A 24722-nucleotide genomic window follows, 5' to 3' on the forward strand; every position below is an offset into this window, starting at 1 on the left:
CTCAAGGTCAAAAGAGGCTGCCAGAGCTCTCCCATCACACCTCACTCTCTAAGGCGGCAAGAGGGAAGAGGTGGAGGGTGAAATGGGCCCTTTGCCTCGGTCATCTGGTCCAGGAAAGCATTTCCCCACAACTACCCTTTACGTCTCATTGGTCAGCACTGGGTCTCATGCTTTCTTTCGTCAGCTCCTTGGCAGGAGGGGATGTGATTGGCTGAGACCTATCAAGACTCCTTCCCCTGCCCTCAGGGCTCAGCCTGATGCCACTCAAACCCATGGGGAGTCTCTTGGGGAGGAATTGAGGCTGCATCTGAGTTTCTGGGGATCTTAGGCTGTGCAGAGGCGATCGTGGGTAGGAGAGGCATAACCCATCCATCTTGGGGACTCAGAGACCCCTGGGGTCAGACTGCCTGGGTTACCTCTGACCCTGCCACTCCTCGGGGGCTGATCCTATGGCCACAGGCACATTGTTCGACCCTCCCCGGGGCATCAGTTCCCTCAACCATACAGTGAACAGATAGTTATGAGGATCCAATAAATTACAGTGTGTCAGCCCCAAACTACTGAAAGCAGGTGTTGTGACAGAAACTTGTACCCAAGCATTCACAGCTGCACTACTCCCAGCGGCCAAAAGGTGCCAACGGTCCTGAGGTCCAGTAGCAGATGTGTGGATACGCAAACATGACCTAGCCGTGGGATGGACTATCCTTCAGTTACAGAAACGGAATGAGCTAGGGAATGGTTCTTCAACAATGGCTACACCTCGCAAACATGCTGAGTGCAGGAAGCCAGACTCAAAAGACCCTGTTCGTATGGAGTGGGCAGTGCAGGCAAATCCAAAGAGACGGAGGGAGCGGTTGTCTGAGGCTGACGTGAGGGGGGAATGGGGCGGAGCTGGGCATAAGGAGTCTCCTTGGGGTGGTGGAAAGTTCTGGAACGGGATATTGGTGTTGGGTGCACAGCATCGTTCAGGTACTCGATGCCACTGAATTGTATACTTTAAAGTGGTTAAAATGGTAATTTTGTGTTATGTGTAACTTACAAAAATAAAAAACCAAACCATGGAAAGCCCTTAGAGCTGTGCCCGCCTGGTCTGTGTTAAATGCTAGTATTTGTTTGTTCTGCCCCAGAGCGGTTAAAACCCATGCAGGAGGTCTTCCCAACGCTTTGTCATCCCCATCCCCACCCCTACCCGGGGTCAGTCTGGGCCTCCAGGGATCATTCTGCACCCAGGTCCCACTGGGAACCTATGGGAGGCTGGGGGAGGGGGCGTGGGTGGAGGTTGGTCAGGGTGCTTTCTGCTTAGCCACACCTGGAGGCCATTCTTCCCCTGGGGGCTCCCCCACTGGGACTCTACCTGAAAGTGGACTCAAGCCCCTCCTGTTCTCAATTTTCACGGAATTTCTGCCAACTTCCAAGGCTCAGCACTTATTTATTTATTTATTTGTTAGGGTTTAATTTATTTATTTAATTGACAGAGACAGCGAGAGAGAGACAGCAAGAGAGAGAGACAGCGAGAGAGAGGGAGCACAAGCAGAGGGAGTGGGAGAGGGAGAAGCAGGCTTCCTGCTGAGCAGAGAGCCCAATGCGGGAGCTCGATCCCAGGACCGAGGGATCATGACCTGAGCAGAAGGCAGATGCTCAACCCACTGAGCCACACAGGAGCCCCAAAAGGCTCAGCTCTTAATCGAGTGTCCTTTTTCAGTCGCTAATTTCACCACTATTTCTTGGAGGGTCCCCTTAGCGCCCAGCACTGTTCCTGTCAGTAGCTATTTGGTGAACAATACGGGGCTGACCTCCCCGTGGGGGGAGTCCAGGAGGAATGAAATTTCTCTCCCTGCATGCTTGAGAGCAGGGAGTCTCAACTATGCAGAAAATAAAAGAGAGAAATGGAACAGAGAGAGAGAGAGAGGTGAGGTACTTGCCGTCCGGGGTCCCCAGAAAGGGGGCCCCTCCATCACTTGTCAGTACGTTTGGGGGTCACAGTTCTGCCCTTCTTGGTTTCCTGTCCAACCAAATGAGCTCACTTGCTGTTTTGAGAGGCTCTCCTCACCCACCATCCCCGAGGTGGCGGAAGCAGGAGCCGACTCTGCTCTCTGGAAAGAATGCCAGCTACCATTTCAGCCGAATGGGAATATTTGCATCGGAAAAGGACAGTCCGTCTTGGCAAAGAACATCTTAACGGGTGGGTCACGACGGGGGTCGCCGCACGTGTGCTGGAAACGTGGGCGGTGCACAGGACACAGGGGTCTTCCAAAGCTGGGGCGAGCTCGGCGTGGGTGGGGAAATCTTTCTGCCCGGTGCCCCCCTTACCCCTGCCCTGGGTGCTCGGTCTTCCTTCCGCGGCTCAGGCCAGGCCCGCAGTGCCAGCGACAGCCACGAGATGGCAGTGTCGCTCTACGCCTGTGGCCCGGCTGGCGCGTGGGCAGCGCACAGCGGAGCTGGGGGCGGGGAAGGGCGCGAGAGGGCCCGCGTGGGGGCACCTGCCTGACGGATGGGGGTGCTGCGGGACCTGGGGCAGCAGAGAGCCTCGAGCTGGCTCTTAGTTGGATCTGCCTCAGTTTCCCCGTCTGTACACAAGGGAAGAGTTTGGGCTGTTTAATTCTTGATCCTGCCCCCCAGGCTATGAGGCCAGTAGGTTGGTGGTGAGATTCTGGGTTTGCTGGGGGGAGGGATGGGGTAGGGGTGAGAGCAGGGCTCTGTCCAGCTTTGATGGGGGGCGGTGGTGTCCTCCTAGGTCATAGCTGCCAGTCCCTCCCACGTACCCTGACCCTTTCAGAATCTGGGAAGGCTTTTTTAGCCTGCTCAGAACAACGCTGGAAATACCCCCATTATCGTCTAGGCTCAGAGGCCTCGTTTAACATGCAGGAGTCCTCCCCCAACCACAGGACCCGCACAGACAGGGCTGGAGTTCTCATCTCAAATAATGAGCTCAGAGAATTCAGGGGCTCGTCCAATGTTACACGGCCGCGTGGAAAAGCCACCAAGAACAGATCCCTCTCCCCAGCCCTCTTTAGCCGAGATCGATGCGGGAGGGGGGAGTTGTGCCCATCTACCTTAGCTCTGTAACAGCCTTACTCAGCTGGAGAGTGGGGGGGGGGCTGGGGAGGAGGCTATTTTATTTATTCATATTTTTAAAATTATTTTTTCGAAGTTATTTACTTTTTAAGGTAATCTCTACACCCAACACGGGGCTTGAACGCAGACCCCAAGATCTAGAGATGCAGGCTTTTTCCGTGGAGCCAGCCAGCAGGCTCTGGAGGGTCCCGTGTTCAACGGCTAGTCCCGGAAGGCCTCTCTGAGGAGGTGATGTTTGCGCTGAGCTCCGAAGGGAAGGGAGAGGGAGGTAGCAGGGGTTAGAGACGGGTCGGGTGTGCCCAGAGCAGGGACGGGCAAGGGCAGAGTGCAGAGGTGGGAACCCTGAGCCTGAGGAGCAGCTAGGACCGGGGGTGGGGAGGTGGGGGAGGGCGGAGGTAGGCCAATGATGTGCCTGCACCCCCAGCCCTGCCCCGCAGAAGCGAGATGGCTCTGCGGGGTATGTGTGTTGGGGAGGGGGGTAGTCCCTGGGGAGGGTAGTCCTTGGGAGGTTGTCTGCCACCACTCCGGACACTGTATAACCCTTGGCTCAGGGACTCAGACCTATTCACCCCTTCCCGGTGCACCTCCGCCAGAAAATGCCTTGTTGTCTTTGGTCACAGACCCTCAGCCCTCACTGGCCTGCCCTCTGGTCAAACACGTGGGTCGCCTTGGCTTCTACCCCACCGGGTCCCCCAGCTAGGATCTCCCTAGGGATTAGCTGTGTATGCATTTTCTCTTTGGGAGATAGAGAATTCCTGGAGGGCGGGCACCTGCATTCCATTCATTTTTTCTTCTCCGTTCCCTCCCCATCCTCTTACAGTCCCCGCACACAGTAGGGGCTCAGCTCAGCAAATCCTTATGAAAGCAGGAGTGGGAAAGAGTGGGGGAGGCAGCCAGGTTGGGAGGATCCCAGGAATTGGTGACAGCGTCCTGGGGGTGGGAGGGGGTGGGATCCTCCTCCCAGCAAGGGGAACAGTCATGGAGAGGGGACAGATGGGCCCTTCGCAGGCGCTTCCCCCACCCCCCGCAGGAGACCACCCACTGTCCAGCCCGAAATTTGGTTCTCCATGCCTGGATCACAGGCCTTGCCAGAGAACCCAAAGCGGGCTTGGCCAGTGCATAGGTTCTTTGAAAAAGAAGCCCATTAGCTGCTCCAGGAAAATCCCTTTCTGTCTTGCAATTAACCTGGCCTAGAGACTCGCCACCTGCCCCTAGCTCTTTCTTCCTTCTTTTATCTAAGAAGAGCTGAGCGGCGCTTCTGCTAATGAGCTTGTCTGTACTAATGAAGCAGGTGCCCTGTCCCCCGCCATCCCCCCTCACCAGCTGGGAGGGGGGAGGATTGTTCTTCTGATGTGAGCTCTGGGCCCACAGAGGAAAATCAGATACATGATAATAATGACCATAATGATGAGAATGATAATGTCCACAGTGGATCCCTTTAAATGAGCTCTTACTTCACAGGTCAGGGGCTTTATATGCCTTATGTGGGACGCCTGATGGACGCTGCAATGGCTTCCATTGCTCAGATGGGGAAACTGAGGCCGGGGAGCATAAAGGACTCAACCCAGGTAGCATAACCAAAGAGTGGCCGTGCACGGTTCTCAGTCAAGACTTGGAGACTCTGCCTCCCCCACACAGCCTATGGACGTTTCCAAAGAGTTTGACCCACTTTTTAATGGAAAACCCAGAGAGCTGGAGCCAGTGGCTGGTACATGGGAGCTGGGAGGGAGCAAGGACCCCCACCTCAGGGGCCCACCTCCACCCATCCTCCCTCCAGCTGCCTGGGGCAAGTTTCAGGGCATCTGAGGACTGGTGCAGGAGCCCCCACGTGCGCCCAGCATGATTCATTCATTCTGTTGCGCCCCAATTGCCCCGCCTGGGTTGGGGTGAGGGGTGGCGGCGCGGGGGTGGGTGGATAGTAGGTGCTGTGACCCCCAGTGAGGCCCTGTCCCCAGGTTGGAAGAATCCCACCACCCAGTTCCCGTCCCCGCCTCCTCTACACCCTCGCGCCCTGGCAGCTCACCCCTCCTCTCACGCCCGCTCTGCCTCCAGGGCGTCCTCTTGCTCGGGTCAGTAAGGGCGCCCGAGGGTCCCTGCCTCACATCTGGGCAGACATCCCAAGACGCCTTCGAAGATGTCTTTCAGGATCCCTGACCGCGCCCAGCCAGCGCACCCGTCCCGGTCCTGGGGCTCGGTGGGCACTCCTCAGGTAGCCCCCAACTCCCAGAGTCCACCCCTGCCCTCCCCTCCCCCACAGGCACCCCCCAGCTGCGCCAAATTTATTCCAGGACCTCTCGTCTGCGCTCAGCCTTGCAATCCCTGTGCCCTGTGGGCCCTCACTCCCCCGCACCCCCTCCCCCCCAGGCGTCCCTGCCCCATTCCAAGGACCTTCCCCTGTCTCCCCCACCCTGCGACCTTGGGAACTCCCGCCGTTTGGCCCGAATACACCCCGGTCAGTGTGCTTTTGGCCGGCAGGTGCCCCTTCCCGCGGCCCTGTCCGCGCCCACGCCCCTGACCGCCCCCGCGGGTCTCCCCAGGCCAGTGCGGCCCCGAGCCCTTCCCCAGGGACGCCGGGGAGTGGCACGTCCCGCCGCCTATGGCTGGGCGGCCGTCCTGGGCCCCGGCTCCGCGGCGGGCCCGCCCCCTCCCCGGCCCCGCCCCTCCCGGGCCCCGCCTTCCCGCCGCCGCCCCGCCCTCCTCCCGGCGCTCGCCGCTCGCTCACTCTCTCGCGGGCTGAGGGGCGGCCGGCAGCTGGCGCGGGCAGAGGCGGCGGCGGCGGCGGCGGCGGCGGCGCCACGGCGATGGGACGGGCGCTGGGGCGCAGGAGCCGCGGCGGCGGCGGGGCCCGCGCAACTCGGGCCAAGTGCGGGGCCGCCGGCGCGGGCGCGGGGCGCTGAGCGCCACCCCCCGGCCCCCAGCTCCCCGGCAGCGCACGGCCTAGCCCCGGAGAGCGCGCAGGGGCGAGCGGAGGAAGCGCCGCCAGCGCCGGCCGCCTGCGTCTGGGGAAGAGCGGCGCCCTGGGGGCGAGCCATGCCCGGCGCCCGAGCGTAGCCGCCGGGGGCTGCCCCCCGGGAGCCGCGGGCCGGGTCGGGCGCGCGACAGGAGCAGCCCCGCGCCGCGCCCACCGCGCGCCGAGGACCATGCCGCCCCCGGGCCGGGCGCCGCCGCTCGGGCTCCTGCTGGCGCTGACTGCGCTCCGGTGCCCAGGTAACGCGTCCCCGGACCCCATCCCCGGCCCCGGCCGCCGCGCACAAAGTTGGCTCCCGCGCGGGGCGGCCACCTCCTTCGCAAGTCCCCGGCAGCTCGCCTCGCCCGGACTCGGGCAGCTCTGCGGAGACCCCGGGAACCCAGGGGGGTCCCCGGCACGTACCTCTGCCGGGCGCGAGAGCCCGCCAGCCTTCGTCCCCAGACCCCAGCTCCCCTGCGGACCCCTTCAGGGCGCGCGGGGGCAACAGACCGGAGGCGCTCAGCCTCTCGAGGCGGGTGGGGGCGCGCCTCCAGGAATCTAGCCCCCTCCTCGCCCCTCCTGGTCCTGGTTCCCGCGGGGTTTTGCTGTGACGGGGCGTCAGTGGACCCCTTCTCCCGATTTCCTGATGCCCCCGGACGACGCACGGCCGTGCGTTGCCAGGACACCTGCGGGGCCCCAGCCTTGAGGTCGTCTCGGTCGGCGCAGTCTGTCTGGCTTGTCCGCAGCCTCTCCCCGCGCCTCGCCGCACCCTCCTGCTTTTACATTTTACAACCCCCCCCTTCCCCGAACATGTCCCCTCTCCAAGTGGCCTCCCCTTAGGTAAGGCGCAGCCTGCTTCTTGCTTTCTGGAGACGCATGCTGCCCCAGCGCCTTGACCCCAAGGCGGCCAGGCAGCCCCGCGCGCGCAGGGCCGCCCGGAACGTGGTGATGCCTAGAGCCATTGCCTGGGTACCATGGAGCCGGGCTCCCTGCTGAAATCGACGCAGCTGTCGCCAAAACCTAGTGAGTGGGGAAGGCAAAATAGTCATGTATTTTCTCTCTGCTGGAGTTTGGAAAGCTTCTACCACCTTGGGGTGGCTACATGTTGGTTCTAGAGGAAACCTGTCTTAAAATGCTAATCCCTCTCCTCCCCTCCCCCCACCCCAAACAGCGGAGACAATCCTAAAGGCTCTGATGAACCCGGAATCGTCGCGAGCGACATTCGTGTGCGTTTGGAGAGCTCAGTTCTCCAAACATTTTTAAAATCGGGACCCATGATGTGGGAGCAGATAGCTTTCGCGTTAGAAAAATTCTCATTTCCTTAACAAGCAAACGGCACAGAACCCAGGCTGCTGTAGGAAAACAGAACTTTAACTTTTCTGCTGTCACTGCTTTAGGGAGGTTGCATTTAGGAACACACCTAGTATGCCGACTTAATGTGTGATGTATTTGCATGGAAAAGTAAATATTGACTTACTCTGAGATGCCCTTAAGTGACCCGAAATATTTCATAAAACCTTCCACTCGGAGAGAACCTTCTGTCAGAGATAACCATCGGCGTTCAGCCTGGGCTTAATGTGTGGATGAATCTTCAGTCAGCCTGGCCCCAGGCATCTATGATAGCTGTTCTGCTCTCTGCTTTCTTCTGTGGTACACGAGGGGGGTCAAGGCTGTTTCTTCCTAGCTGAAGCCCTGGGACCTGTTCCCAAAAGTGCAGTCCCTTGGACTTGAAAATTGCAGTTCTGTCTCTATTTTGTTTCTCCACGGGGGTCAGCCTTTGCCTGGATGTGCTCATAGGGGAATATTGGAAATCTCTCTGAGAAGCTGGCTGCCTAGTGCTTGTAAGAGAAGATGGAGAACCCCCGCCCCTCCCCTAGCAACAGAAGAGCTTGTGCCTGGCTCTGTGGGGCCAGATCCTGGCAGGGAAGGTGTGCCGCCCCTGAAACCTGCTGCTGGCCCAGCTCCTGGCCGAGCTGCCCAGCTGCTTTTCCCCGAGGCTCAGCTGGGCAGCTCTCTTGGTGAATGCCACTAGGACAGAGCCCTCCATGCCATCATCAGGTTCTTGGGAGCCCGTGGAAGTCTTCCACTGGTCCCTACCAGGGACATAAAGAGAGACAGTTTGATAACTCTATATTTAGCACCAGTTAGGAGAGCTAGGAAGAAAAAAACAAGGCTGGAATTCTTGAAAGATACTTAGCTGCCTACTGTTGGTGGAAAGGTTCAGAGGAATTAGCTAGAGCTTCCTTCAGAGCTGGTTGGATTTTCTGGGTAATTTCTGGCATGATTTACCGACCACGTTTGGCTGAGGTTCTGAGAGAGGGGCTGGAAGGGTTCTGAGGGAAGGAAGGACGCCCTCTCCCCCATCACACAGGGATTGTCTGCTCTGTACCAACCCCCCCCCCCCCGGCGTGGGTAGCTGCCATGGTAAAGAGTCTGGTGGGCGTACTTCTTTCAGCCTTGCAAGCTCTTAAACATATGGAACTGTACTTGGTAAGAGTCAGCACAAATCTCCCAGCTTAGCGACTAGGGGGCCCCCATTATTCAAGCCACTTTTGTGCATTCTACGGCTTTGCAAATTAGCAGCGCTGTTAGAACCCCTGCTGGGGAAAATGGACGCGCCTTGCTTCATTGACCCATTGTGCTAGGGGGTCTATAAAATTGGGGTGGGTGGAGAGCCCCCGACAGAGGGGCCTTGTGAGTGGCAGAGCCCACTAGTGCGGGGAGGGGGAGGCGGCTTTGGCCTCAAAGCAGAGACACTCCTCACCCTGCCCGGCACCTTGGCATGGCCTGTGGGCACCTTGGCATGGCCTGTGGTATATTTCATTCTCGTTACAATAGTGGTTTTGGGGGGGGGTGCCTGTGGATGGTGTTGCTCTTTGGAGAGGTGACAGGGAGTGGTATGCACATGCTGTCACCTCCCCTGAGTGATTTAACGACAGTACAGTGGAGGTTCCCAGAGTAAATCATTTGAAGTCTCACTGCCCCCCCCCCCACCGGATGCAGGGAACTTGGGAGGCGTGGGGCTTTTGCATGAGCGGTGCTCAGAGCCAACAATGAGCACGGTGGTTGCCATGATCCAAGAGAGCCAAAGAAACCCCTCGTTTGTTGGTGTGAAATCCAAGAGGGTGGTCTCCGGGCCAGCAAAGCCTTTCCAGAGGCCTTGTTCCCAGATGGGCCCCCCAGTTGTACGCGGCTGGGTGGCTCCTTTCTTCTCTCCTGGGACTAATAGTGAATTTCTCTTTGTAGCTATGGCCTCGAGCAAGCGCGTGCTGCCTGTCACCATAGGGAGATGGGGGTGCCCTGGCCCCATAGGCGGCATCCTGGGGCCCAAGTGGCACCACCAGCTCCCTCTTGGAGTAAGTGAGCGGTCTGGCAGAGCAAGGAGGCATTTTGGAGCATCTCCTCCCCTCCCCCACAGCCCCCTTTGCAGATGGGAAAAAGGAGACTCGGGCCGGAGAGTGACTTGCTCAGGGTCACACGGTGCATTGGTGTCTGAGCACGCTCATGGCTCACACAATTTCTCTTTTTAAAAAACTCTCCACCCAGGCGTTTCTCAGTGGTCACGGGGGCGTCTTTCTGGTCAAGGAGCTCTACTGTGTGGTCCTGGAGGGGGCTGTGGCTCCAATTAAGGAGCCCAAGGTCATGAGAATGACAGCGGCTCTGCGAGATCAGAATAGCAGGGGTCAGCTCACAGAGGCAGCGGGTCCTCGCAGCAGTGCCCCTGGGGACAGGGCGACGGAACCAAGAGCTGTGAAGGTGCTCACTCTGTCCCCGCCCCCGTCCCAGGCCTTGTCTTGTCTGGACATGCGCTGGCAGGTGGACACTCACAACTCACGGTTTCTAGGGGAACATATTGGGATCCAGAGATGCTAGTAAGTTGCCTGTAGTCACACAGTGTCAGGAGCCCAGGTGCTGATCTGTACCCACCCCCCCCCCAAGCCAGATCCCCCTGCGGGGCCTCACATGGCTTGGTATGGGGATGGGCTTCTTGATTCCGAGGTGCGGTGGATTCCAAGTCCCATCCCTTCCACAGCCCGCCTTCTCTGGGGGCTTGCGCTGCTTTTCTGTAGCAGGTCGATCTGTTACTGTGACCTGAGGCTTAGAGCCATAGAAATCCAGCCGATGGGAGTCAACTCTGCAGGCAGCTGGGAATCCTTCAGATTGGGTGCCCTCAAGGGATTGGGTAGTTCTGTTAAAGGCCGAGAGTTTGGCGGACAGAATCCCCCTCCTTTCTATTTCTGTTTCAGTGGATCTCAGAGTCGGCATCTCAGTGACTAACCCCGACTGACTGCTGACTGTGTGTTCTGAGTGAGTCCTCTACTACCCGATGGGGGTAAGGACTGGCGTCCGCCCCACTCTACGGATGGGGAAGCTGAGACCCACAGAGGTGCTGTGGCTTATGCAAGGTCACACAGCCTGAGGTGGGGGGGGATGCACGGGAACCCACATGAGCCCGCCTGGCTCCAATCTGCTCTAAACTGCTCCCTTCTCTGTGAGCGTGGACACCAAGTGTTGTGGGCGACTGATTGGAATTTAAGACTAATTTGGGCCCAGGGGATTCGGGGATGTGTCTTAAGTTGGAGGCAGAGTTGACTCTTTTTTGAGAAAGTCGTTTTGGGGGATTTGGGCTGCTCTAAAGTCAGCCCCCTCAGTTGGGAGCCCTGGAGTGCATCAGCAGGGAGGTTGGCATTGGGAGAATTGAGCCTGCATGGAAGTCCAGTGGGAGAGGGTTGCTCTTGGGCCGTGTCTGGCCCACAGGCTTCTCTCGTTGGTTGCCCGCATTTAAGAAGTGGGAGGTTTCGGCGTCACAGTCCAGGTCGTTGACTTGTCCCTAGAAATCCGGAGATATTGAGGGAAAAAAAAAAAAATCTCTCTAAGGCGCAGTTTCCCAATCTGTAAAATGGGTTCTGTTTTAGTCCATGCAGGTTGCTGTAACAAAATGCCACAGGCTGGGTGCCAGAACCATGAGAACAGACCCTAGTTCTCATGGTTCTGGAAACTAGGAAGTCGAGGATCAGGGCGCCGGCATGGGCACGTTCTGGTGAGAGCCCGCTTCCTGGCTCCTAGATGCCATCTTGTCGCTGTGTCCTCCCGTGTGGAAGGGCGCGGGGGAGACTCTGGGGTCTCTTTTAGGAGGGCACTAATCCCACCCGTGAGGCTCCACAATCATGACCTCATCGCCTTCCAGAGGTCCCACTTCCTGATAGCATCACATCGGGGCCCAGGTTTTAACATATGAGCTTCGGGGGGGACACAGACATTCAGCCGATGGCAGGCCCTGAACTTACCCCCTTGCTGATCTGGTCACAAAGTTGGGCAACACCAAGGGAACGAGGGAGCTGTCTGCATGGCCTGTGGTTAACAGGAGGGAGGACAGGCGAGAAGGGAAGGCCGGGTGGGCTCCTTGCTCTAAAGGTCAGAGCTGTGAAGAGAAGGGTAATGAATGGTGGCTTCTCACTTGGGGTTTTTCTGGATTCTTGGGTCACCCTCCAGGGAGAGCTTTGGGGCTCAGTTGTATTCCTCAGTTGTATTCCTTTGTTCTGAGCCTTTGAGGCTCAGAGGGGCACAGGGACCTGATCAAGACAACACTGACCATGAGTGGCAGGGTGGGGGTCTCCTCCCCAAAGCACCCGACTCCTGTCTTCCCTGCCTCTAAGGTGCCCACTTGGCCTGAAGTTTTCCCTCAGTTTCCCTGCCCTCCGGCTTAACTGTGATTCCGGGGGCTGGCATTCTAGGGCAGGTTTGTGTGATGCTCTGAGAGAGAGGGGGACAAGGAGCCAACAAACTCATAAACAGGAAAATCCTCAACAGTAACCTGCACTCCTCTGTTGCACACAAAGCAACATGATGGGGGATGACTGGGTAATCCAGGAAGACTTCCTGGAGAAGGTGGCATTCATCTTAATCTGAGACCTGCATGATCAGAAGGAGCCAACCTGGAGCAGGGTGTTCCAGGCAGAAGGAATGGGAACACTTGCAAGGTACCCTGCATAGGGCCTGACACACAGCAGGTACCGGGAGCTGCCTGCTTCTGCCCTCCCTCATTCATTCATCAGACAGAGATTGATCAGCTCTGAGCACTGTGAGGGTACGATATGGAACAAAGGAGACACATCCCCCATTCTCAGGAGCTGGTATTCTGGTGGAGCAAGACCATAATAAAACAACGGACAAAGAGAGACATGATGTCAGGCAGTGACAGGTGTCACGGGGAGAGAAAAAGCACGGTCACTTTTTGTTACTTTATTCGCCACCCGGGTGCCTGTTTTGCTACTTGCCTCTGAGTGCGGGATGGCCCTTGATGCCCACCGGCTGCTGAGGGGAGGGGAGAAAGAAGCCTGGGTTTTTGGAGTTGAATCCAATGTCTTCCCCTGCTTAAACCCCCTGGGTCCGCAGTCAGGGTGTTCTGAACTCCCTTCCCTGACACCCGACTCCTTAACTGATCAATAGCCTCTCCTTACACTTCAGTCCCAAAATAGTTACATAAAAAATCAATAGAGTCCAATTTGATTTGCTGTATTTTATTACCGAGGGTGATGGAGTGTTCGGAATCGCCTGGTGCTTCTGAGCCGGGTTGTTTTGCGGTGTTAACCTAAATTAACCCGTTGGGGGACCTAACTCATCATGGCTGGGCTTCGGTGCCCAGAATTCAGCACCCAGGAAGGGTGACTCAGTAAATAACGCATCGCTAATGTCTGCTTTGTGCTCGGAATGCCTCCCACCAGGGCTCTTAATGCAGCGGAGCAAATGGACGCATAAAAATGGTACCGTGGCTGCTGCCCGCGCTCTCGGGGCCGGCTCTGCGTGCTTGCCGGAGGGTCCTGTCTTTCCTTCTGGAGCTCCGGAGTGGCAGGCTGACTCTGCCTGGTCTCCCGGCCCTCGGAGTCCGTGGCTCCCTTTGTTTGCCCGGTTCCCTGCATGTTGTGTACTGTCGACGTATTTAGATCCTTGGCTTGGTATTTTTCCCTTCCGTAGCTGTGCCATCTGCCGCTGCGGGCGGCTGGCGCTCCTGGGCGGGCTGAGGGGGCCCGATGCGTGGGGCTGGGGGGCGCCTGAGCAAAGGGATGAGGGCTCTGCAGATGACGAGGCTGCAGGCGGGGTGGGGGAGGCCGGGTGGGAGGGGACCCTGTTCTCCGGGAGTCTGCTTGCTCCAAGCGGAAATATGGGGCAGGGGTAGGGGCAGGGGAGGGGCATGGTGTGGATGGAAGATGTCATTTCACCAAAAAAGTTTCCTAGGGTGGCAGTGAATCGGGTCTTTTCCAGTCTAGTGGAGAGCCTCTGGCTGCGTTTGGGCTGTGTCTGGCCCGGAGACGCGTCCTGATAGTTGCTGTCAGTACCCAGGATCCTGGCTTCTCTCAAGAAATTGGGAAACCGGGACGCCTGGGTGGCTCAGTGGGTTAAGCCGCTGCCTTCGGCTCAGGTCATGATCTCCGGGTCCTGGGATCGAGTCCCGCATCGGGCTCTCTGCTCAGCAGGGAGCCTGCTTCCTTCTCTCTCTCTCTCTGCCTGCCTCTCCATCTACTTGTGATTTCTCTCTGTCAAATAAATAAATAAAATCTTAAAAAAAAAAAAAAAAGAAATTGGGAAACCTGGGACGCTGCTCTAGCTCCTTGACCTCTCTGGGACACTCCGTTTCCCCGTTTGTGAAATGGGTCCTGAACTCCCCTCCAGCGGATCTTCTTCAAAACTCCAGCCCAGTCTGCTTCCTTCCTCCCTGTCTGCCTTTGCTCGTTGGAGCGTATTTTTATTGTGCACCTGTGTTGTGATGGGCCCTGCTCTTGGGGCTGGGGAAACACAAGGACAAGACAGCCAAAGGCCGCTGTCCTTGAGGGGTCAGCATTAAGGAGGAGACAGATACTGGACAAAATGAATAACTAAAATGCAGTTGGACTGGAGGTTAAGTGGTAGTAAGCACAGAGGAGGGCCCCAGAGAGGGAATGCTGGGAGGGATATTTTGCGATTTAATTCCATTTCATGTCATTATTAAAAATTTTTTTAATTAAGTAAACTCTACACCCAATGTGGGGCTTGAACTCATAATCCCGAGATCGAGAATTACATGCTGCGCTGACTGAGACAGCCAGTCATGCACCCCTGTGATTTTATTTTATTTTATTTTATTAAAAGATTTTATTTATTTATTGGACTGGGGACACACAGCGAGAGAGGGAGCAGAAGCAGAGGGAGTGGAAGAAGGAAAAGCCGGTGTCCCACTGAGTAGGGAGCCTGACGCAGGGCTCGGTCCTAGGACCATGACCTGAGCCGAAGGCAGACGCTTAATGACTGAGTCACCCAGGCTCCCTGGCCCCTGCAATTTTAAATCGCGGCATCCAGAAAGGGGACATTTGAGCGAAGACCTAAAGAAGGGAGGAAGCAAGCTATCTAGCCGCTGTCTTGGGGAAGAGTGTTCCAAGCAGAGGAGATAGCCAGTCCAAAGGCCCTGAGGCCGGAAAGTGCTTGGCAGGCTCAAGGATGGAAAGGAGGCCAGTGCAACTGAGCTGAGCAAGGGAGGGAGAGCAGTGCATGAGCTGACAGGGCCGAATCTGGTAAGGATGGTGGCTTTTCCTCTGAGTGAGGTGGGAGCCGTTGGCAGGTTTAATAGAAGAGGGCCGTGCTCTGACTCCCAGGAGCAGAAGCCGGGAGAGCCGAGAAGGGCTACTGCACTAGTCCATGCTTGGATCACAATGGTGACTGTAGGGGAGGTCACAAGTGGGATTTGGGTGCAGTTGGAAAGTTGCTGCACAGGCTAGCAGACTGATAGATTCGTTCAGTAAATATTTATTGGGTGCCAACGCTATGCCTATCACTGTGCTTGGAATTGGGGCCAAATCAATATTTGTTAGCGATGAAATTAACAAACAGAACGTACATCTGTGAGTTGGGCTTTTGCCTTCTGTAAGTTCTTCCCCAACAGCCCTGGGGAGAAGGTTGGGGTGGGTGAGTATTTCTGCATCTCTGGGATGGACCTGGTAACATCCTTAGTGAGAATACAGTTCAGGGGATCCAAGGAGGACCTCAGAAGCAAAATGCTTGTTAGGGTAGTGCCTGGCACATACTTAGTGTTCAGGAAATGGTGGCAGTTACTGATAACATTGTTAGGACCATTAGGAAGCCAGGACCCTGTTACCCTATTTGCCCTGGAAGCACAGTGGGTAGAGGTTGGGTTTGAACCATGACCTCTCAGACTCTGGTGTTCATGGTTCCTGCTGGACCAGTAATATTAAAAGAAGAAAAGTTGCCATGCTCATCATCTGATTACTCTGGGACGTTGATTGCTCGTTTGCCAGGTGCATAGGTGTATTTGCTTTATCTAGTAGACATGAAGGTGAAATGTTGCGTGTCAATCAAATCCTATCCTCTCCATCAACTTCCATAGCATGACATGCTGCTTATTATCTTCTGTATTCCTTAAACTGGCAATCCTTAAGATAGCCGGTGGACTAAGTCTCGCTCTCTACCTGTGTTTGTAAATAAAGTTTTATTGTAACCCAGCCATGTCCATCTGTTTACACATTCTCTGTGGCTGCTTTCTCCCAACAATGAGAAGTGAGTCGTGTCCGGGTTCATCTTGCTTGCAAAGTCTGAATCCACTACCGACTACCTAGCCCTCTCAAAGAACAAAGCTTGCCTTAAAGGAAAGTCAAACAAGGAATGCTCTGTAAATGGGTGCTTCTAGCACACATTTGTGGCCAAGAACAAGTATCCCTTTTTAACGGCAAAAAAATTGTCCAGCGCATCTGAATGAGAAGAATTGTGGGTTTGGTATCACTTGGTTGAAAAAAAAAACCATATTGATTGAAAGTTGCCATCAATTCAGTAATGCTTTTGAACAAGTGGGTTTTGGTAATTACAGTAGCATTTATGTAACATTTTAAAAATAGTAGCACATGTGTGTGTGAGATATTTTTACTCTGTAGGCAAAGCTGTTGGCTTATCGCTCAGAAGACCCCTTGTAGGGATGCTTCCGGAGATAGTCAGTATTAAAGGAGCCCACGGGTTAGTTATTTTATACTTGGATCAGTGGATCTCTTTTATGGCCTTGTGTTTTTTTCTTTTTGGGTTCTTTTAAAGATGAACTTAGCCTTCTGTTGTGTTTACTTGTGGCACCCAGGTCTGTGATACTTTAAATTTTCAGGGCTAAGATTTCAAGTTCACTTATGGAGATCATGTGCCAAATGTGAAGTGTATGTCTCTATATTAATGTGGATTCTTATCACTGCAAGGGACAAAGTTGGGAATTTACTGGACTCTGGAGCCAGAAAGTTCAAGGAAGAAACAGCTTCAGGCATGGCTAGATCCAGGTGCTTAACTCTCCTAATGAGTGCTCCTGCTCTCTCACTTTGTCTCTTGGTTCTCTTTTCCTCTGTGTTCATTTAATTTTCAGACAGGCTTTCTTCACCTCCTGGCAAATCTGGCCACAGTCAGCACCAGGCTTTGTTCCCAAGCCAGTCTTCTCTTTTCTAATCATAACAGCAAGAACCCCTGGACTAACCTGTGTGCTGGACTGACTGTGGGTGGGATCCTGTATGTGATTAGCCACATTTAAGTCAAAAACTCATCTCTGGAGTTGGAATTGGAAGCACGTTGCCAGAAGGAGAGACAAGAGATGATTTCCCAAAGGAAATTGTGGTGCTTACACCAGAAGGAAGACAAAGTTGCTGCAAGAGCTTACTAAGTGAGGCGGGGAGAACCTTCCAGATGGGGAGGGCCCTCACACGTGGACGGAAGCCTCTGGTGCCCCTCCTCCAAGGAGCCCGTAGACACCCTGTCCCATTTGTGTGAGCTCTTGGCAGCTGCTGAAACCGCTGGGCTGCTTTATTGTATGTGGGACCTCTGAAAGCTCCAGCCCGGGGACTTCATGTGTATCTTTGTTGCTTTGATTGAAAACATGGAGTATCTGGGATGCATTCTGCTAATATGTATGAAAAGAGAACCTGGTCTTTGACCCAGCAATCCCGCTTCTGGGAAACCTGTTTCTTTAAAGAAGTGAAAAGCACCACTAGACAAGGGTGTCTGGTTAGGGATATTTAGAAGCAACATCTTGTGTGATGGTGACAAAAAAGAGATGTCTGTCCATCCATAAAGTTGTGACTTGCCTGAATGGTGGTGTTTCCCTGTGACTACCACGTAGCTGTTAAAAAGAGCAGCTTTTTTTTACCCATTCTCCTGAAACAGGGTTTATTGTCAAGTGAGGAAGGTGAGTTGCATGGTAACTTAGAATGTGCAATGCCATTTTAATAAAGCCGATGAACCAAAAGTCCCCTCTGCGTGTTAAGTAGCCAGTGTTTATATAGTGCTCGCTATATGCCCGTCATGATTGTAAGTACGTTACATCGCCGTCTAATACAACAAGCCTAGGTGTGCAGGTATTGTCATATCCCTTTTAAGAAAGGAGAGATGAGAGTTAGAAGACTTAAGGGAAGGAATGAAGGGGATGATGTGGTGGGTGGCGGGAAAGGAGGGGCAGCAAAGGGAGGGCATCTGGAGTGTTTGAGACATTTTAGCCACAGTAATGCTGAATTTTATGTAGAGAGCCCCGCTTTCTCCCTTAGGGTTTCTGGGTCACTATTGGGGCTGGTGAGCATGCCTTTCTAGAGAGCCTCCAAATTTGCTGCTGTATTTTGCTGGTGCATGAAACTCAGGCGAGCCAGGGGTGATGGTGCTTTGTGGTTCCCTGTGGGAAAGGGAGCCTGGGTTTGTGGTGTGATGGGCATATCTGGTGAGAAAGGTTTCAGTGGTGAGTAACACAGGCAGATTTAAAATGGCAGTGGCTTAAAAAGTAGGTGCTTGTTCTCTCCCAAGTCAGATTCTGGAGCTGTGTAGTTTAGGATTTTAGGTTGACTCTGTCCCATGAAGTCCTCATGGGCCCTTGCTCCCTTCTATCATTTCAAGCTTGTGGTCTTTGCCCTCATGGTCCAAGATGGCAGCTGTGGGTACAGCAATTTCATCTTCATTCCAGGGACCAATATGGGGGTGCAGACAAAGAAAGGGTAGAGGATGTGCATCAAATGTCTTTTATGGAATAATCCTGGTAGCCCCATGGTGCTTCCTCCTGTAGACTTACATCCCACTGGCTGTGACTAAGTCACATGGCCACATCTAGCTGCAAGAGTCTGAGAGGTGTTTTGTTTTTAGAGAGAGAATGGGAGAGTGATTGAGCGGGAGAGGGGAAGAGAGAATCTTCATCAGGTTCCATGCCCAGCAAGGTGCTCGATCTCACGACCCTGAGATCATGACCTGAGCTGAAATCAAGAGTTGGATGCTTAACCAACTAGGTGCCCCCCTGGGGAGTCTTCCTTTTAGATGGCTACAAATCAAGAGTTCTGTTACTGTAGAAGAAGGACAGAATGGATGCCAGGGGAATAATTAGTAGATGGTGATGAATACCTTAGCAGGGTAACACAGTATTTGGAGAGAAGGCATGAACCATCAGGATCTTTTATTACTGTGTGTGTGTGTGAGATTTTATTCTGCCTCCTAAGGTGGGGCTTGGGAGACAAGTTTTTATGGGTGCCAAGAGGAAAATGAAAGCAGATTGGTGAATGATAAACACCATCTTTGTCAAAGATATAAATATGGCTTAAAGAAATATTACAGATAAATCCGAAGTCCCTGTAGGAAATATATATATATATATAGATAGATTGATATAGATATATAGATATGCATAGATCTATATAGATCTATATCTATATTATAACAGTTTCAGGTTTGTTTTTGGTACATATATATCTTGTCTCTTCCCCAATATCCATGTGCGTATTGAACTATCTTATTTTTTGTGTTGCTGCACGGTTGTGCATGATATGGAAATAACAAAGTATTGAGTGCTTTCCCACTGCTTCATAAGAAGGGGATTCCCCGAACATAGAAAAGAGGGTCAGAAAGAAGGGCTTCACCCCCCCCCCAGGAACACTGTGCAGAGATCAGCACCCCACTGGGGTCTGCGGACATTTGAAATAAGCCGGGCTGGGGCTGTGGGATAGCAGGTGGAAGAGCTGACACCCGAGGAAGTGGAGTTAACCACAATGGGGACGATGAGGGATGGGTTCTTAGATACCTGCTGCAGCTTCCCCAGGTTCTAGTTCCTAGTGGTTCCCACTGTGGAGGACTCCTAAAGGACTTGGGCTGCCAGCCCATCCACTCCTTGCGTCTCTCCAGATTCTGGGAGCTTTGGTCTTAAAAAAGGGACGTCCTTCAGTTCCCCAGTCTCTGCCTCTTTAGCCCTTAATGCCAACTCATTTGTTTCTAATGCAAAAGGCTCTCTAGAAAGCACCGTGGATTTATGGTGAAATTTTTATTTCCTTATGATATCTTTTTCTCCTTCCACCCACCACCCCCTACGCCCAGCCCGGTTTAAGTGTTTTTCTCTTAAATTTATGGGCTGAGCTGTTAAGAGGGTCTGCATATTTCAGGAGGAAAGGTGTCGGGGGAGGAAGTGTCAGCCTTGCTGTTCACACCAGCTTCACTTACACAGGCTCTGAAGTGGCCTCGTCTTCCTACTGGACCAATTTGCCTGTCAGCTCAGATAGTTTTGTGAAGGCGACCGCATTCTGCTTCTCTCTCACCGTAGCACAGAGACAATGAGGAAGGAAGGTGTCACAGTGCTTCTCCCATATTTCCCACACTTCAGGGGTCCCTCACTCCTCTCACTCCACCCCTCCCTTTGTGAAAGTTTTTAATACGTGTTTGAATGAGGGAATGGGCTTGTGTCCCATCGCTCACTGCTGAGTTATGGCTCGTGAACTGTTTCAAGGACATCGCTGAAATTCAGGGCCTGAGCTCAGGCAGGCAGGCAGACTGACAGACTGCCTGGGTTTGAATCCCAGCTCGGGCACTTGCTAGCTCTGTGACCTTGGGTTGGTTACGTAGCCTCTCTGTGCTGTGGCGTTCCCACCTGTGACATGGGAAGAGTAGGAACTCCCACTCTTTGGGCTGCTGCGAGGTTTAAGGGAGATAGGGCGTAAGAATTCAACACAGGGCTGGACTTTGCAGGAGTCCTTAGTAAATGTCACTGCTGCTTTAATTCTCGTCTCCATCCACTGAATTTTTTTTTAAGATTTATTTATCTATTTTAGAGAGAGAGAGAGAGAACAGGAATGGGGCGAGGGGCAGAGGGAGAACTGGAGACAATCTCGAGCAGACTCCCCGCTGAGTGTGGAGCCTGACCTGGGGCTCAAGGACAGGACCCTGAGGTCATGATCTGAGCTGAAACCAGGAGTCAGGTGCTCAACCTGCTGAGCATCGCCCCCCCCAGGCTGTGCCGCCCCCATATGTTTAACTGAACACATACTGTGTGCCCTGGTATTTGTTTTTCTGGTTTGGCTTGTTCCTGCTCCCACATCGCTTCATACCCAGATCCTGTCAGGTGATGGTGGCCGTCTGCTCTTTTTGCCTTCCTCTGAGACTAACACCCAGACTTCCTTTTCTTAACTTATGTTTTCAAGTGAAGATGCAACTGACAAACAATATTAGACTGGCTTCAGGTGTGCAGCACAGTGATTCGATGTCTGTACACGTTATGAAATGACCACCACGATAACTGTAGTCCCCGCCGGTCACCATACAAAGTTTTTACAGTTTTATTGACTGTCATCTCTATGAGATATATTGTATCCCTGTGTCTTATTTATTGTATAGCTAGAAGATAGTACCTTGTAATCCCCTTCACCTTTTTTGACCACTTTACCCTTCCCGCCCCACCCCATCTGGCAACCATCAGTTTGTTCTTGGTATCTGTGATCCTGTTTCTGTTTTGTTTTGCTTGTTTGTTTGTCTTCCTAGATTCCACATGTAAGGGACATCCTATGGTATTTGTCTTACTCTATCTGACTTGCCTCACTCAGCATCATATGCTTTAGCTCCATCCATGCTGTTGCAAAATGGTGGGATTTCATTCTTTTTTATGGTTGAATAATATTCAGTGCACACACACACACACACACACACACACACACCACGTCTTGAGTCATCTACTGATGGACTCTTACATTGCTTCTGCATTTTGGCTATTCTAAATAATGCTACAATGAACATAGGGGCGCATACGTCTTTTCCAATTAGTGTTTTTGTTTTCTTTGGATAAATACCCAGAAGTGGGGTGGTTGGATCATATGGTAACTTCGTTTTTAATTTTTAAAGGAACCTTCGTATTGTTTTCCACAGCGGTTGCACCAATTTACATCTCCCCAAATGGGGCACAGGGGTTTCCTTTTCTCCACATCCTCACTCACATTTATTATTTCTTGTCTTTTTGATAGTAGCCATTCTGACAGATGTGAGGTGAGATCTCATTGTGGTTTTGATTTGCATTTCTTTGATGAGGAGAGATGTTGAGCATCTTTTCATGTACCTGTTGGCCATCTGGATGCCTTCTTTGGAAAAATGTCTGTTCAGATCCTCTGCCCATTTTTTAAAATTGGGTTGTTTGTTTTTCTGATACTTGTATGAGTTCTTTATGTATTTTGTTTATTTATTTTAAAAAAATGTTTTATTTATTCATTTGTGAGAGAGAGTGTGAGTTGAGGGGGAATGCCAGGGGGAGAGGGAGAAGCAGGCTCCCTGCTGAGCAGGGAGCCTGGTTTTTGGCCCCATCCCAGGACCCCAAGATCTTGACCTGAGTTGAAGGCAGACGCTCAACGACTGAGCCACCCAGGTGTCCCATAGTTTGGGTGTTAACCCCTTATTGGATGTATCATTTGCAAATATCTTTTCCCATTTAATAGATTGCCTTTCATTTTGTTGATGGGTTTCCTTTGCAGTGCAAAGGCTTTTTATGTTGGCAGAAGCTCAGTAGTTTCTATTTGCTTTTGTTATCCTTGCCCGAGGAGACAAATCTAAAAAATTATCGCTAAGATCAATATCAAAGAGTTATTGCCCTTGTTTTCTTCTAGGACTTTTATGGTTTCAGGTCATACCTGTAAGTGTTTGATCCATTTTGAATTTACTTTTGTGTATGGTGTAAGGAAGTGGTCCAGTTTCATTTGTGTGCACACAGTGGTTTCCTTTTCATGGTACCATTTGTTGAAGAGATTGTCTGTCCTCCATTGTCTATTCTTGCCTCTCCTGTTGTACATTAATTGACTGATAGGTGTGGGTCTTCCTGAGTTCTCTGTTCTACCTCACTGATCTCTGTGTCTGGCTTTAAGCAAGTACCATACTATTTTAATTACTATGGCTTTGAAGTATAGTTTGAACTCTAGGAATACAATACCCCCAGCTTTGTTCTTATTTCTCAAGATTGCTTTGGCTGTTTGGGGTCTTTTTTTTTTTTTTTTAAGATTTTGTTTATTTATTTATTTGATGGAGATAGATAGATCACAAGTAGGCAGAGAGGCAGGCAAAGAGAGAGGGAGAAGCAGGCTCCCTGCCAAGCAGAGAGCCCGATGCAGAGCTCGATCCCAGGATGCTGAGATCATGACCTGAACCGAAGGCAGAGGCTTAACCCCACTGAGCCACCCAGGCACCCTGTTTGGGGTCTTTTGAGGTTCCATATAAACTTTAGGATTATGTGAAAAATGCCAGTGGTATTCTGATAGAGATTGCATTGAATCTGTAGATTGCTTTGGGTAGTGTAGATGTTTTGACAGTATTAATTCTTCTAAATCTACAAACACAGTGTATCTTCCCATTTATTTGTTTGTCTTCAACTTCTTTCATCAATGTCTAAAAGTTTTCAGAGCGCAGGTCTTTCATTTCTTTGGTTAAACTTATTCCTAGGTATTTTATTCTTTTTGATACAGTTATAAATGGAGTTTTCTTAATTTCCCTTTCTGATAGTTCATTATTAGTGTTTAGAAGTGGCATAGATTTCTGTATACTAATTTTGTATCTTGCAACTTTACTGAATTCACTTATTCTCTCTATCTCTCTCTCTTTTTTTTATGATTTAGGAATGTACTTCTTCTTCTTCTTCTTCTTTTTTTTTTTTTTTTTTTCTTTCGGTCAGACAGAGTGAGCACAGGCAGACAGAGTGGCAGGCAGAGGCAGAGGGAGAAGCAGGCTTCCTGCTGAGCAAGGAGTCTGATGTGGGACTCGATCCCAGGATGCTGGGATCATGACCTGAGCCGAAGGCAGCCGCTTAACCAACTGAGCCACCCAGCTATCCCCTTTTTTTTTTTTTTTAAGATTTTATTTATTTATTTGACAGAGACGGACAGATCACAAGTGCGCAGAGGCAGGGATAGAGAGAGTGGGAAGTAGGCTCCTTGCTGAGCAGAGAGACTGACTCAGGGTCCGATCCTAGGACCCTGAGATCATGACCTGAGCCAAAGGCAGAGGCTTTAACCCACTGAGCCACACAGGTGCTCTGAGTTCACTTATTCTAATAGTTTATATATATAAATATATATATATATATATATGTTTAGTTATAAGTAAGTTTATATATATAAACTATTAGAATATATATATATATATATATATATATATATGTAATATCCATGTTATCTCAAATGGTGACAGTTTTATTTCTTCCTTTCCAATTTGGGTCCCTTTTTTTTCTTTTTTCTTGCCTAATTGCTGTGCCGGGGACTTCTAATATTCTGTTGAATGAAAGTGGTAGGGGTGGGCATCCTTGTCTGGTTCCTGATTTTAGAGGAAACATTTTCAGGTTTTCACTGTTGAGTATGATATTAGCTGTGGTTTTGTCATATGTGGCCTCTCTTACTTTGAGGTGTGTATGTTCCCTCTACACTGACTTTGTTGAGAGTTTGTATCATAAATGAATGTTGAATCTTGTCAGTTGCTTTTTATGCATCTATTGAGATGATTGTATGATTTTCATCCTGTTTTGTTAATGCAGTGTGTTATGCTGATTGATTTGCAGATGTTAGGAATCCTTACATCTGTGGAATATGTCCCAACTGATTAGGATATATGATCTTTTTAATGTGTGGTTGAATTTGGTTCACTAATATTTCGTTTAGGATTTTTGCATCTATGTTCATTGAGAATATTGACCGACCGACCTACCTTCCTTCCTTCCTTCCTAGTATCTTTGTCTGGTTTTTATCAGAGTAATGCTGACCTTGTAGAATGAATTTGAAAGTGTTCATCCCGCTTCAATTTTTTGGAATGATTTGAGAAGGATAGGTAGGTATTCAGTGTTCTTTAAATGTTTGGTAGACTAAAAACAAAACAAAACAAACAAGAAGCAGAAACGACCCACAGATACAGAGAACAAACTCATGGTTGCTATAGGGGAGAGGGCTGGGGGAATGGGCAGAACGGGTGAAGGGAAGTAGGAGACACAAGCTCCCATCTGTGGAGTGAGTAAGTCATGGGTGAAAGGTACAGCATAGGGGATATGGTCAGTGGTATTGTAATAGCATTGCATGGTGACAGATAGTTAGACTTGTGAGCATACACTTGTGTACATTATGATGTACAGACTTGAATCTCTATGTCGTACATCTGAAATTAATGTAACATTGTTACATTACATCAACTATACCGCAATAAAAATAAATAAGCAAATAAGTAAAGCAATAAATATTTGGTACAATTTACCTGTGAAGCGATCTGGTTCTGGACTTATGTTTGTTGGAGTTTTATTTTATTTTATTTATTACTTTTTTTAGAGTGAGAGCGAGAGAGTAGGGGGAGGGGCAGAGGGAGACAGACTCTTAAGCAGGAACCCCATGCAGGACTTGATCTCACGACCCTGAGATCATGACTTGAGCTGAAATTAAGAGTTGGA

Source organism: Neovison vison, chromosome 3 (assembly GCF_020171115.1).
Source record: "Neovison vison isolate M4711 chromosome 3, ASM_NN_V1, whole genome shotgun sequence".
NCBI lineage: Eukaryota > Metazoa > Chordata > Mammalia > Carnivora > Mustelidae > Neogale > Neogale vison.